The 15082-nt window shown below is 41.6% G+C and overlaps 1 non-coding gene across 1 annotated transcript; it reads right to left on the minus strand.

The window, feature by feature from the left end:
- Nucleotides 1-14051: 14051 nt before the first annotated feature.
- Nucleotides 14052-14158, minus strand: LOC122092512. The gene has a single exon (XR_006144173.1). It is a non-coding gene; the product is annotated as a small nucleolar RNA R71 (small nucleolar RNA).
- Nucleotides 14159-15082: the final 924 nt, after the last annotated feature.

Raw genomic sequence — 15082 nt, forward strand, 5'->3', positions numbered from 1 at the left:
GTCATCTTGACCAGATTCTTTCATATATAAAATGCCAAGATTGGACCCCTTCTCTCCTGCATGGGGATTTCCAGGGTTTTAGGTCCGAGAGTGTTTCCGGCTTATTAGGGTAGGTAAGGGATGAAATTTAGGGTGTTTGAGGTAGGTAGGGGATTTTTCCAGGTTTCCAGCGGGATTGTCTATATGCGTGGCATATGTGTGGGAAAGTATGTTTTTTTGGAGATGATTGCAGGAGATCGTTAGTCCAATTTTAACGTGCCATATATTTTTGGAATCATATTCTTGAGCACTATCCATCCGTATGGTCATCCTGACCATATTCCTTCATAAATAAAAATTCAAAATTAGACCTTCCTCTCTCCCGTGTGGGGAATTCCAGGGTTTTGGGTAGGGGAATGTTTCCATCAACATCTCTATTGGTCGGAAGCCAGAAGTCGCCTCCAAGATCCATATTTTATCATAGCTAGAGGACGATGACCAAATTGGGTGTCTCCACCAAGCACAATAGCCTCTGGACGGGAATAAGGCTACGTGGCTTAATCAAAACCATTTATTCTACAACCCTATACTCTTTTTATTATGATCAAGCCCTTACTTCCATATATTTCAGTGCTTAAACAACCTAACAACTCAGACCTTCAAAATATTGAAATTGTACAAAAACCCATGAAATTTTAAAAATAAATTCTGGAAAATCTTCCCAACACCGAGAGCAACTGGTGATTTTTCGATTTGGATTTTCGAACCGACTTCACGGAAACACATGTAAATTTTTCATACAATTTCCGTTTGAGAATAAACGAAGTACATTGGAACCACGACTGGATGTTCTACAACTTTCTAGAGGACTTGATCATCTGACTCAGTTATGTAAAAAGATCAAAAGGCCCCTAGACCTTTTCGATGATGCATCTTCCTCATACGGAATCGAAATATGATGAAATCAGAACCACTGGAAAGATTTGATTTTCATCGTATCATTACATGGAGAAAACCTCCTCTAAAAAATATATCTTCAATGTTGAAACTTCCCTTGATTGCCATAAAGCTATATTTTGACCGCTTACGTTGTAACTTCTTCATACGGTATCGGAACACGAGAAAATTAGAGGCATTAAACTATATAAATTACAATATATATTTTCATGAAGAAATGGTCTTCCAAAAATTTCATTTTCACTGCTGAAAATTCCCCCGAGCTTATATAGGTCAATTTTTCCAATTTTGACTTGAAAACCTGCACCATGTACCATAGATGAATCAAACCACTCCATGCACACAATGTCTCTATATTATCTCATCGGTGACATTGAACTCTACCATGTCATCATTTTTGGCCACATCACTGAAACTAACCACATCATCACTACCACATGGTCAGGTTACCAACAAGGACAACCATAAAATAGCACATACGTCCTCCCTAGCTCTTACCGAACAGTTGGTAAAGCTTGATAGGGTATGCTCTCATTAATGAGGTGGAGCGAGCGACGTCCTTCGATCTTTTTGTGTCCTCCTTTTATATAAACCGCAGGGCGATCATCGTGGTTGGGGCATGCTAAGTCAGAGTGGTAAGACCAAAATTATGGAGGGGAACCCTTCTTCTGTTAAGGGATGGAAGAACATGTTCTTCTTTGCATCTGAAGTTATAGGTCTACCAATTGGTAATGTCTAGGCTTAACCAAATATCATAGTGGTGAATCTCCTTCCAACGTTACTGGATACTAATGAGCGGACCTACTAGGAGTTGATGGATTCAGGCTGCACCATCGACATCACCCAGCTGGGACACAAGGACTTTCTTGCATGGTATGGGTTATCTGTAGGTGATGATACTTTGAGAGTAGTTTTTCCCCTTTGTTCTTCTTTCATTTTTGTTTTTGTACTGATTTCATGTCTTGTGCTGAAGTGTCACTCAGCCGTCACACAATTTAGGTGGCCTTTTCTTCACACGAAGCTCGTAACTGAAGCCGGGTTGAATTTCAAAGAGACAAAGAGACTGAAGAGGAGGTTGGTGCTGGTTGCTGAGCAATCCGTTCCCTGTGGTACAGGTGTGGCAAGGGTAGATGACACGACCATCCCTAAGGGCGTGGAGATGGTAGCAGTGGTTGATGCACCCGTCCCTTGAGTCATGGGGATCGCAAGCGAGGAAATTCATTCTATAGTTGGGTGGTTTCATCAGGAGGGGCCAACTAGCCTACATAAGAGAGTGAGTGTTGAGTGGTAGGAGAGGAAGTTTATTCTAGGGGCATTCCATTGAGTGACCCATGGCATGATGATTGGGAGGAGGATCTACCCCAGTATGTAGGGTCTAGAGCCTGGACTTTGTTGCCTGGCGCTCCCCCTTCCCACTAATCGAAAATTCTTACACCATGTTGATAAGGCAAAGTTTCGTTTTCATTATGGGGACCTCAATCCAAATCTGGTATCGATCCATATTGCTCTACTACCCCTCCTATCCAAGAACTTATTCGACCCGTTAGCCCAACAATAAGAGATACAATAAATTACCAGTGGATTCCCCCGCGTGGCTAGGGGGCATGGTCAATGATAATGAAGGTCAATTGAGGATTGTCTCGCTCAACGATTACTTGATCTTTGGAGAGAACTTCATGGCGGATTTTTAGACTTGCGCCTGTTGCTATACTCAGGAACGCCTTCTCATAGAGGGGATTACTATGTAGGAGCTTGGGCATAGAGGGAGATCTACACTTGCTTGGGTTGTTCTTACTCGATGGTTTATATCGTACTTATTGTTATATATTTATTTTATTTTGAATACTGAAGTCTTTTCCTCAAGCAAGCCGCATTGTACGCTTAAGAGGCATATGACCAAGTGGATAGGTTGATTGGGAAAGTGGAGGCACTATAGGCCACCATCACATCCAAGGACGAAGAGATCTCCTCCCTGAGCAGCTACAGACGATGAATATTAAGGCTGAGACAGGACAAGGCTCCCTCCTTGATGCCCGAGAGGGTCTATCCATCCTCGAGGCCAAAGTTGCTTCGGCTCTTAAGACCCGTGATGCAAATAATTCAAACTTGGAAAGGGAGAAGAAAAGCTTATAGGACTCACTCAAGGTCTCCTGAGGTAGACTTGGGTTTCGTTTGGATGCACCTTAAAGGGGAGAAGATCTTCTGGCAAAACTAACAAACAATTAGGGAGGAAGCTGAACGGAAGGTGACCCAGCTAAAAGAGGTGCTCATCCTCTCAGGAAATGATGTCTGTTGTTTGAGCCCACAAGGTGGAAGACTACAAGACCTCAAAGGATTTTGAGGACTACATCATAACCTTCCACGCTGACGCTTACATCTTTGGAGTCTCTGATTGTTAGGACTTTGTTCTTGTTGAGGAGGTGACATTCAACTTTGATTCCTTCAAATCTTTACACTACAAGACCAGGAAGGAGATTGGAGAAGAAGAAATAGTAGAGGAAGTGACTCGAAACATGGCTCAGGAGGATGCCAAGAGAGTACACAATTAGTTCGTAGAGCTATCAAGCAGAGATGACAGGTCTGATTCGGGCGCTTCTAGCTTAGACAGTATGGGATGGGGCTATCGGACAAAATTTTTGTCCTTGATCTCGAGTAGCACCATAGAAGGTGCTCTGTCTAATCGGGAGAGATGCAAATTCTTGAGTTTAGTGGCCCCCGTTCTTTTTGGGTCTCGCTCCTCTTTCTTGGTATGTATAGTCCCCCTTTTCTTCTCTTAGGGGCTCTGCCATCTCCTTGAGAACTGTTAGATTCTCATCCATTGTACATATTTTTTCCATCTTGCTAGGAGTTCTGATAGGTTTTTCAGGTATTTTTTGTATAAAGAATAGATCAACTTCTCATGAGTGAACCCTTAGTAAAGTGCATTGAAGGTTATTCCATCCTCCATGTCTTAGACGGCAATGGTCGGTTCTGTGAAACAAGCAATGTAGTCATGGAGCGACTCATCCATATGCTACCTAGTATTGAAAAGGTTATGCATGGTCTTCTAGTTTTGAATGTGTGAGGGTAGTGGCCAGAGAAAGACCTTCTTCCCCTCTTTTTTAGGGGGGAAAGACTAACATTCGGCCCTCTCTCCCCTCTTTCTCTTTCCCAGGGAGGGTGTGTCATGTGTGCTTTACCTGTGGGCCTTGCACTATCGCACCACCGCTTGGAAATACGTGGAGGCCTATTTCGCAGGAGTGTAAATGTCACACCTCAGTTCCAGTAGACCCAGCTTACCATTAGGAATACTAATGGTGTGAGTAAGACACGTACATGTCTTACAAACCTATCAAGATCTCTGATAGCAGTACCTGAACATTTCACAATCTCATATCACAAACCAACCATAAGCAGCAGGATCCGTGTATAATAGCGAAATCATCAGAAATAAATGGGGAAATTACCTAATGATAAACATAATATCAATAACTAAGTTATTCTATTTATAATCCTTCAAGACTTACATATATCAAGTTTGAAACATAATATTCACATACCTGTATCAACATAATCAAAAATACGCCAAACACCTCATGGCGTTGTGTATGTACAAAAGCCACAAGAATAGTCCTGGCCATGCTCCTCTATGTTCGGCATCCACCAGTCGCTCACTCCGTACTCGGGTCCTAAGGAAAGAGAATCACTAGCCATAGGCACGGCCATACCTGCATCATCATCTAAAAAGTGTGTATACGTGATGTGAGCTTTCCAAATCGCTCAACAAGGGGTGGGCTTCAAGTACATCCAATAAGACATTCACAATAATAATTTATGATGCATGATAGCAGAAATTAAACATATAATCAATGATGCTCGTGATGCAATTCGTTTATTTTATTATCCACCTAACAATACAAATAAGTCTGGTAAATGCTACTATGACACATTAGGCTGTATCCTTCGTCTCGAAACTGCCTGTGAGGGACATGGCCAGAGATGGACCGAGATGTCTCTCTTCCCTTGGGGGCAAAAGGACTCGCATCCTGACCCCTCTCCTCTCTCTTTCTCTTTTATATGAGGGGAGGGGTTAGTGTCGTGTGTGCTTTACTTGTAGGCCTTGCACCGTCGTATCACCACTTGGAGATACATGGAGGCCTATTTTAAAAGAGTGAAAAATTCATCATTTGAGACGGAGTTTGATGATGGTCCAATACGAGGATCGGCATCATACAAATGGGGTTTGGAGTTACCACTTAGGGATATGGGCCTAGGACCCGGGGGTGGGCCCATTTCCTAAGAAAAGGGCCCAAAATTTGGTTTGGTCCAGAGATTTAGGATAAGCGTCAGGTTACAAAATTTGAAAGGTGTTAGGCACCCAATCTGCCCGATTTAATCGGTCTTCATACTAGATGCTTGAGAACGAACATTTTTCACAATTATTACTATTCTACAGGCATGACTAATATCACACATATATACATTAACAGAATTCAAGCTACTATATATACTAAAACAAGGTCTATATAAAGTCTACATTATGATAAGTTGGTTGAGAAATTGTACTTGAACTTAACTCCTATTTCGGGTCAAGAGGGTTGGGCCCCTGATTCGTATCGGCTTAGACTGCTTTCTGTGTTTCTCCTGGCTCAGGGGACGATGGTCTTGACCTCCAACTTCCTTTCTTGAGAGATGTTGATTGTGATGGTATTCAAATAGAGTTTTGGCTAGGAATAGTCACTTTTGGATTTGGGTTCGGATAGAGCTTCGGCTAGGGAAGGCTATTTTCGGATTTGGATTTAGACAGAGATTCGGCTAGGGAAGGCTATTTTTGGATTTGGATTCAGACAGAGTTTCTACTACGAATGCTATTTTTGGGCTTGGGATGAGTTGGCACTCCGACAGAGCTTCCACTGAGGATAGGCTAGGGGAGGGTAAGGCTGAGGTGGCATTCTGGCAGAGCTTCACTAGGGATAAGCTAAGGGAGGGCTAGGCTGAGGTGGTACTTCGATAGAGCTTCTGCTGGGAATGGCTATTTCTGAAAAGATTCTGGGGGCATTCGGACAGGGCTTCCACTAGAAATAGCTATTTTTGGAAAGAAATAGACTGACCTAAAAATGGACTGAAGAACTCCAAAGTCCCAAAGAACACTTTGAAGATCCGAACAGAAATTCAGATCTTGATAAAGATCTCTTCGTAGACTCGAAGAACCTCAAAAGGGGGGATTCTATGTCAAGAATGCTCAAGAACACTCGAGAACACTCAAGGGAGGGGGCTCAAGAACATATTATTTTTTGCTGTAAACTGGATCTAACTAAGAACTTGGATTGAAGATCTCTAAGATCTCGAAGAACACTTCAAAGATCCGAATGAGATTTTGGATCTTAACGAAGATCGCTCCAAAGATCAAAAGAAAATCAAGAGGCTAAGGGGAGGAAAATTTCACTACAAGGAGTGAAGTGGGATTCTGGTCTCTGAAATCTAAAGGAGGGGGTATTTATAGTTTTTTCTAGCCAATGGGAGAGGGGGAGCCTCTTTATCCAATAGACGAAAGGGTGAGGTTTTGCTTAAGGTGGGGGATAGGGCTTTTGTCCAATGGGTAAAAGAGGGGATTAAAGGAAAAATGAGTCAGGAGAGCTTTTGTCCATTGGGTAAAGAGGGGTTTGTTTAGGGGAGAGAGGTACTAGCAAAATAAAGGGATTTTTGGCTTCGAGTGGGTGAATAGGGGATTTCTTCACCCACAAGGTTAGGGGAATACCAATCTGGCCTTTGACGATGGTGTACAGGACCAGACTGAAGTGCCTGAGTTATGGTTAGTTTAGGTAAGTAATGCGGGCGACGTCACAGGTGGGCAACAAATGGCATATGGATAATGGCCAAGGGGTGTGGGTATGGGCAGCAGCACATGCATGCATGGGCAGTAGGTGTGTGCATGCATGGGTAGAAGCCAGTGCACGTAGGTGTGCGGGCTGGCCTACTGGCCAGCATGCACATGCGCATGGGTTGGCCTATTGGCTAGCATGCAAGTAGCAGCGCAAGGTTGGCAAAGCCATAAGCCTGTGCCTGCGGGGGTCGCAGGCAAGGAGGCAGAAAGGGCATGGCAAGGCTAGTAGGGCCATAGGCCAGTGCCTGCAGGGGTGCAGGCCAGTGCCTGTAGGGGCGCAGACCAGCAGGCCAATGAGCAAGTGGGCTATGTGCAGCATGGCCTGGTAGCATAGAGGGGGACTAGGTAGTATGGCAGGGGGACTGTGCAGTAAGGTAGGGGGCTATGTGCTATGTTGTAGCCCATGGGAAGCAGCCATGCACCGCTGCCATGGGTAGCAGCCATGGGCTGCGGCCATGGGCAGCGAGCACGCGCGCGGCCTGGCCAGTTGGCCAGCGTGCACTATTGGTTTTTTCGGTGACAATTATGGGAGATCAGTTTGTCTGGTTTTAGCATATCATATATCATTGGAATCATATTTCTGAGCACTATTTATATGTACAGTCGTCTTGACCGAATTCTTTCGTATATAAAAAGCCAAAAAAGGACCCCTTCTCTCATGCGTGGGGATTTCTAGGGTTTCATGTCCGGGAGTGTTTCTGGGTTATTTGGGTAAGTAGGGGATGAATTTTAGGGTGTTTGTGATAGGTAGGGGACTTTCCAGGTTTCCAGCTAGACTATCCGTGTGCGCGGCATATGTGCGAGAAAGTGTGATTTTTTGGGGATGATCGCGGGAGATCTACTAATCTAATTTTGACGTGTTATATATTGCTGGAATCATGTTTCAAAGCACTATCCATATATATGGTCATCTTGGCCAGATTCCTTTATATATAAAAAGCCAAAATTAGACCTTCCTCTCTCCCATGCAGGGATTTCTAGGGTTTAGGGTAGGGGAATGTTTCCATCAGCATCTCTGTTGGTCAGAAGTCGAAATTCACGTCTAAGATCCATATTTCATCATAGCCAGAGGAGGGTGACAAAATTGGATGTCTATAGAATGACCCTCTTTGGCCGAGCCTGTGACAACGGCCAAAGGATAAAGAAAAGAACGACCACATTTTGTCACACTGTCATCTTGCGCAGTTATGATGGAGTTAAAAAATGCAATAGATAATATCTCCTAACTACTTTGAAGTTGAGGACTTACCTGGGGCTGCCAATTGTGGAAAGGAATTCACTGCACTGCCAATTCTGTAAAAATGTTAGTACTTTCATCTTTGACTTTTCTTAGTTGGGCTTCACATGTGTTAGTTCAGGGAATATAGTCTCAATGCTGGGTCCTTTGACCCAATCTGGACTATCTGGGACCGATGGTTACAAGAGAGAAATTTGCTCTTCTTCCAATCTTGTAACAGGTAAAGCAATTGATTCTTTGATTTTCCTTAGCTCGGCCTCACATGTGGCAGTTTTAGGAATTTTGGTCTCTAGGCTGGTTCTTTCAAACCAATCTAGACTATATGGTCTTCCAGGCGGGTTTTTTTCGAATCGGGTTGGACTATCTGGTTTTCCAGGTGGGTTCTCTCAAACCAGGCTGGGCTATCTAGCCTTGTCAATTACAGGAAAGAAATTCGCTACTCTTTCTACCTTGTAAAGTCATTAACAATTGATTCGTGATTTTTTACCTTTGATCTGGAATTTTGTTCATTGATTTGGATTTGATTTGAATTTTGAATGCTTGACTTGGAATCTTTTGATTCTTGCTTTTGATGTGAAACTTGATTTGGACTTTGAATGCTTGATTTGAAATCTTATGATTCTTTGGTTCTTATTTGAATTGAATTTGGTCTTTTGAATTGGAATCCCAAAATAAATTTTTTTTGAATTTTTTCTTTTGAATTTTTTCTTTTGAATTTTTTTTTTGAATTTTTTTTATAAAATGGGCCCCCCTCCTCATTCTTCATTCTAGCTTTTCTGAGTGAAGTGAGTTCCTGGAGCCCTCTGGTTTTTCTTGAATTTTTCTTTTTTGTTCTTAAAGTTCTCAAGGATTCTTCATCTTGTTCAGGAAGGAGGATTCAATTGGAGAATTTGATATTCTTGTGGGCTTTTGTGCAATCTGGGAAGCTTTCTGGGGCTTCCTTATAATTTTGGAAAATTCTTGGGGCTTTTTACAGTTTCTAAAAATATGGCTGATAGGAGGAAGAGGAAGACTTTGGGAGAGGTCCAGCTAGAGAGTTGCAGTAGTCCTTCCCATAGGGAAGAGGGCCTGGCCAACTGGTATTCTAGACAGACTCTTCACAACCGCCAGAATCACATCTGCAACTCCATATGGGGTTCATGGGTAACTCTTTACATTGTGTTCATTTTTTGATTATTTTTTATTTTTGTCTTGTTTTTCTTTTTTATTGCTTTTACTTTTTGTGTTTTTTTTTATGTATTCTTTATTTATTTTTTATGCTTTCTTTACTTCCATCAGCATGAGGGGAAAGAACCACCTACCTTGGCCTCATATGGCCACTGGAACATGGTTCAATCATGGCATAGGATGCTCCCTCATATAGTGAAGGAGACGATTGATGCATCCTACCCATGTCGGCTAGCTATTATAGAGACCTGAAAGTTCAATTCGACACTAGTGGGGGCCCTGATGGAGCGGTGGTGGCCAAGTACTCATTCTTTCCATCTTCCTATTAGCGAGATGACCATCATGCCCCTATGCTTCTATGCCTTGATAGGCCTTCCATTTCGGGGTAGATCCATAACCCTACCCATAGGATTTTTGACTATCAGGGAGTTTGCAGATCTGACTGGTATCACCATTAAGGCCGGCTAGACACACATCCGCTTGGGAAAGATTAGTGCCCGATGGTGGAAAGTCAGCCTGGGGGAGAATCTAGGTAACATGTCTCAGATAGCAAGTTCCTTCTTGCTGTTTGCCGTGAGTCAGTGCCTCTTTAGTGACCTCCAAAGGGGAGTAGATATCCACCAAGTGTACTTCCTCCAAAATCTTTGCATAGTAGATTCTTAGGACTGGGGTAGGGCTGCCTATGCATATCTCTTATGGTCCATGGACCTGCTGTCCTATGGAGATAGAGGCCTCAAGGAGGTAGGCTACATTATCCAGGTAACTTTCCTTCTCATATCTATTTCCTTTCAGTCATTTGTTCTGTAATTTCTTACTTTGATTTCTTGAAACATCCCTAGTGTTTTGAGCACTTGGGAACCATAGCCCCTAAACTGAGGGATCCTGAGACATTCTTCTACCCCCTGGGCACAAAGTGGGGAGATAACTAGGTGGTCAGGGCCTTAAGCGACCCTCCAGGGACCACTGCTCGTTCTCTTTTGAACGATCTCTCTGAGGTATGCCATGTCTAACACTGAAACTCTTTTACCTTATGCTTGTACTTTACTTTTCCTTGGTTTTACAGGTTACTTGGAGCCCGATCCATGACGTTATATTTTTGGATCCTGAAAGAGCCACTATAGCTCAACAATTATCTGAGAATCGAGTCCTCTTCTAAGGTATGTGGGGCCAGGCCTAGTACTTGGGAGAGAGTAACACCTCAATGGTCGGACATCGACCCACGCCCCTCTCCTAGTCTTCCTCCACCTACCATGCACTGTCCAGAGATCATCCTAGCAGGTGAGCTAAGGTGCTTGGCCAATGGAGTATGGGAGGACTCCTTTCTTGATCTGGATAGGGACTATGGAGCTTTCCTGGAGGAGGAGATAGTGTGCACCCCTCTCGATACCAATGGTCTAGTGGTATGTTACCCTTTCTTAAGTATTTCCTATAGGTACTTTCTTGTTTTGGTCTTGACTGATGCTCTTTCAGGGGAGAATGCGGCACGTAGATCCTTTGACTGCTTGGTCGTAAGACAGTGCTACTGATCCTTCACAAGTAGGACCCTCTACCAATGCCGGTGGGTCTCTCAGGATTGCTAACATCCCCTTTCATGGCTTCCCTGCCTAGACCTATCCCAAGATAACCAACCCAGTCTCCTTCATCTTCTGGAGCCGAACATAGATGTAGACACTTCCCTTGGGCTGCCTATTCCTTATGATTATGTGAGCATCTGATTATTTTTCAATTAATTCTTGACTTCTTTTGGATGATATGCTCTTTCTCAGGTGTCCCTAGAGGTCTATGCTGAGATTAAGAGGATGCACTATAGCCTATGCGAGGTGATAGTTGCCAAGGATCAGAAGATTGCACGGCTGGGCACATTGATTCAAGACCTGACCCAGAGGCTTGAGTAGGTTGGACTAGCATCTGTGGATTTCCTAGCACTTCACGAGGATGAGTAAGAGTGTGGCTCAGATGATGGCTTTTGACTTATAGGAATTTGTTCCTGCATTTACTGAAAACACAAATATATGGATATTTTCTTTCTTTTTTCTTTTTCCATCCCCTTGTTTGTTCATCATTTTATTTCAGCATCTTATGAAAACTTACTTTTGGCACAAAGAAAATCTTTCTTTCTTTTTTTTTTTGGTTTTTTGTTTGTTTGCAATGTTTAGGCACAATCAGTTCTATAACTCAAGTCATAATTAAAATAATCAGGATGACATGAAAATCCGAATACTTTCTCATTCCATTACCAAGTGAATTACATGAAAATGGAGAAAATTTTCCTACCACAGACAGGATAGGTGAATAACAAGGTGGGGAGACAATTCTTGAGGTGGGTGAACATTCACTATCTCTTCTGGGTCTGTCCCCTTGAACCCGTATTGTTGGCTGATGTATATAGGCAAATAGAAGGATGTGTGAGTCAATCCCATCAATCTGACATAGTTGTGGCTAGGGGTCTTCACCAGAATATCTTCTTGTGGCTTCCTTGGGCACCTTGATGAGTACAATAATGTGTGAAATCTTAGGGATATAAGTATACATTTTACCCCACTTTGGATAGTACTACTTTTATTTTTCTTTTTTTTTAGTTTCCAAGTCTATAAGAGAAAGTGCTTAAAGTGAATCAAGAACCAGTCCAAAGGTGGGACCCACTCATTGGTACCACATCCTCTCTCCTATAAAATCCTGAAGATTATTTTCTCTCCTTGCCACCTCATAAGATCTTGAAGATTCTATGCAGAGATTCCTTTCTAATTTAATTAAGATTGGAAGATATTGGTGAATATTGTAAGGAAAGAATAGAATTTGTTAATTTTGGAAACAGATTCTTTCTTTCCTCACACAATATCTCAGAGAATGAAGATTTTTACCAAGATTTAATTTAATTTAATTTTCTTTCTTTTCTTAAAGAAGACTTGTAGAAGGAAGGAGGCAAAAAAAAAAAATCTTATAAAAGCCCCTTCCTCCCCCCTCCTATTTTATGATTCCCCTCAGTTTATTTTCTAGTTTATGCTTGGTTTTCTTCTCTCTCTCCCTCTCTCCCTCTCTCCCTCTTTAGTTTTAGTTCTTCTCTATTTTTGCTTTAATCACTTTTGTAATAGTTTTTTATGTGAATTAATGCAAGCACTCTTTTATTCTTATTCAGCCTTTTATGTTTATGATTTATGCAATTGAGTTGTAATTTTTAAAGTTATAGTTCTAGGCTTAGATCTAGGTGACAAGATCACGAGCCGTGGAGCATTTTTTTTTTTCAAGATTTGTTTTCTCTAGTACTAGAAATTTCAGATTTGGTTTATTCCAGATCTGGTTTTTAGTACTGGTTGTATCTCAAATCGATCAAGTTTTCAGTTCAAGGGTTGAAGTTCATGTAAGTAGGCTCCTTCAGTAGTCTTCTCTCCCCCTCTCATTCCCTCTTCTGACTACCCTTTCTTTCTTAATTTAGGATTTTAATTTCAGTCGTTACATTATTGCTATCCCTTTCCCCCAAGGTTCATGGCTAGTGTATGTGTTGGCTTTGCCCATCATAGCCATAGAACCATCAATTTATTGCTTTTATTTTAATTATCTCCCTTTCCCTAAAGCCAAGTAGAGTAACCCTTGTAAGAGTGACTCTCTGGTCAAGTAGGGAAGCTCATATTATGATGCATCCCTCGAACTAAGTAGAGAAACCTACTTGTGAGTCTCTCTCTAGCTTTCTCCCCTTTCTTTACTTTATTTTTATTTCAGCATTTTTTTCCTTTATTATTATTTTTTTTGGGTTGTTTATTTTCAGTTATTTATTTATTTAATTTTAATTGCGTGGCTTGTGTCTTTAAATTCTTAGATGACGAATGGTTAGGACATTATTTTAGATACATATGTTTAAGACGGTAGTTAGAATTAGATCACAACCATTAATAGGTTCACTTTCGCATTATTAAAAGAAAAAAAATAAAGTGGCTGCTCTCCCTGAGTTCGTCCCATAGCTACACTGATCCATATCCTTGCGGTTACATTTGAAATCTCAAACAAGTTTTTGGCGCCGTTGCCGGGGAGATAGTTCCATGTTATTTTTCGCTTTCTTTTGGTAAATCAGAGTGTTTTGTTTGCTTTGTTTTGTTTTTCCTTTTCTTTTATTGAATTCCTAAGAAGAACAACTTGCAATAATAGTTATATCGTTGGAGGTCGCCATGCCTCACAGTATGACAAAGACAGGTTTCGCCCTATAGCAATACCTCAGGAATTGACCTGAGCAACCCCGGATCCCTGCCGGTAAGCTCCCAAAAAGCCAAAAATAAAAAATAAAAAAAATCAAAAAATCATTAAAAAAAAATTTTTGCTATCCATTCTTTTGTGCTTGTCTTACTTTAGTTGTGGGTAGTTTTCTATTGCATGAGTGTTAAGTGGGTACGTAATACTAAGAATTTGTTAGAAAGAAGAGATCAAACAAGTAGTGACCCTATACGTTTTCTCTCTTTAAAACACTTCAATATGGGAGACCAATAGCAAAACCCTTCACCTAAATCTTTGAAAGATAGGTTCTACCCTGCTAGAACAGCCCAACCTTCCAGCATAGTTCTACCACAAGCCCAGGGCAATAATTTTGAACTCAAATCTCAATACATCATTATGTTGCCCCACTTCCATGGGTTGACCTCTGAGGATGCATACCTATTTCTAAGGGAATTTGAAGAGGTATGTGTTCTAATTAAGATCCAACAGCTTTTTGATGATGTTGTTAAGCTTAGGTTTATCACTTTTGCATTGAAAGACCAAGCTAAGAAGTGGTTGTATGGGTTACCCACAAATTCCATAACCTCATGGGAACAGTTCACAGTTGTCTTCCTTAAGAAGTTTTTTCCAACTCACAAGACCAATAAGCTTAGAAGTGATATCCTTCAGTTTAGGCAAAAGCCCAGTGAGTCATTTTCCAAACTTATGGAGAGATTCAAGGATCTACTCCAAGAATGCCCTCACCATGGGCTAGACCTATGGCATTTATGTCAAATAATTTATGAGGGTATTGATTACCTAACTAAACAAATGATAGAGTCTATGTGCCCTGAGGGATTCACAACCTTTACAGATGAAGGAAAGGCATGGGAATTCTTACTTGACATAGTTAACAAAACCCGTGAGTGAGAATCAACCCAAGAGAGTGAAAGAACCATAGGAGGAAAATGATATTTTGTGGATGGGATAGTATCCAAGGAGGCCCATTTAGATAGCCTAATCAAGAGAATTGAGGCTATTGTTCCTAGAGAGCCATCATCAGTCAATTTGGTTAAGATTTGTGCTTGGTGCCAGTCCCCTGGACATCTCCTAGAAGAATGCCCTAACACCTCTGGGGGCACTTCTAATGATAGTGTTAATGTCTTATACCAGAATAATCCATATAGTAATACCTACAATCCAGGATGGAGAAATCACTTAAATTTCTCTTGGAATCAGGGCAACCAAGCAGGGACTTCCAATTTCCATAATCAAGGTCAACCTAGACTCCAAAGGCCTCCCTTTGCACAATAAAATTTTTTTTAAAATATTTTTCCTAGGTCAAATGTAGGACCTCAGGCTAGTTTTCCTAAGGCCCCTCTCCTATCATCTTATCAGCAACCTCCTGGGTTTACCGACATTAGAGAGGCAAGTAGAATAAGTGACTTGGAAAAAATATGGCCCTCCTCATGACAAGCCATCAAAACTTACAAGAGAACTCACTCAAGTTGTCTCAATTATGCGTGAGAGGGAGAAAGGAACTTTACCCAGTCAACCGGAGCCTAACCCTAGGCATCATCAGCCTGTTTGTTCATAAACATCAACTAATGCACCACTGAATATAGTACAAGGTCAGACCCAACAAGGGCTCTCTAACCAATGTAATGTTGTTTATGCCCTTAGGAGTGGTAGAGAGT

This window comes from Macadamia integrifolia, chromosome 10, assembly GCF_013358625.1.
Source record: "Macadamia integrifolia cultivar HAES 741 chromosome 10, SCU_Mint_v3, whole genome shotgun sequence".
In the NCBI taxonomy this organism is placed as follows: Eukaryota; Viridiplantae; Streptophyta; class Magnoliopsida; order Proteales; family Proteaceae; genus Macadamia; species Macadamia integrifolia.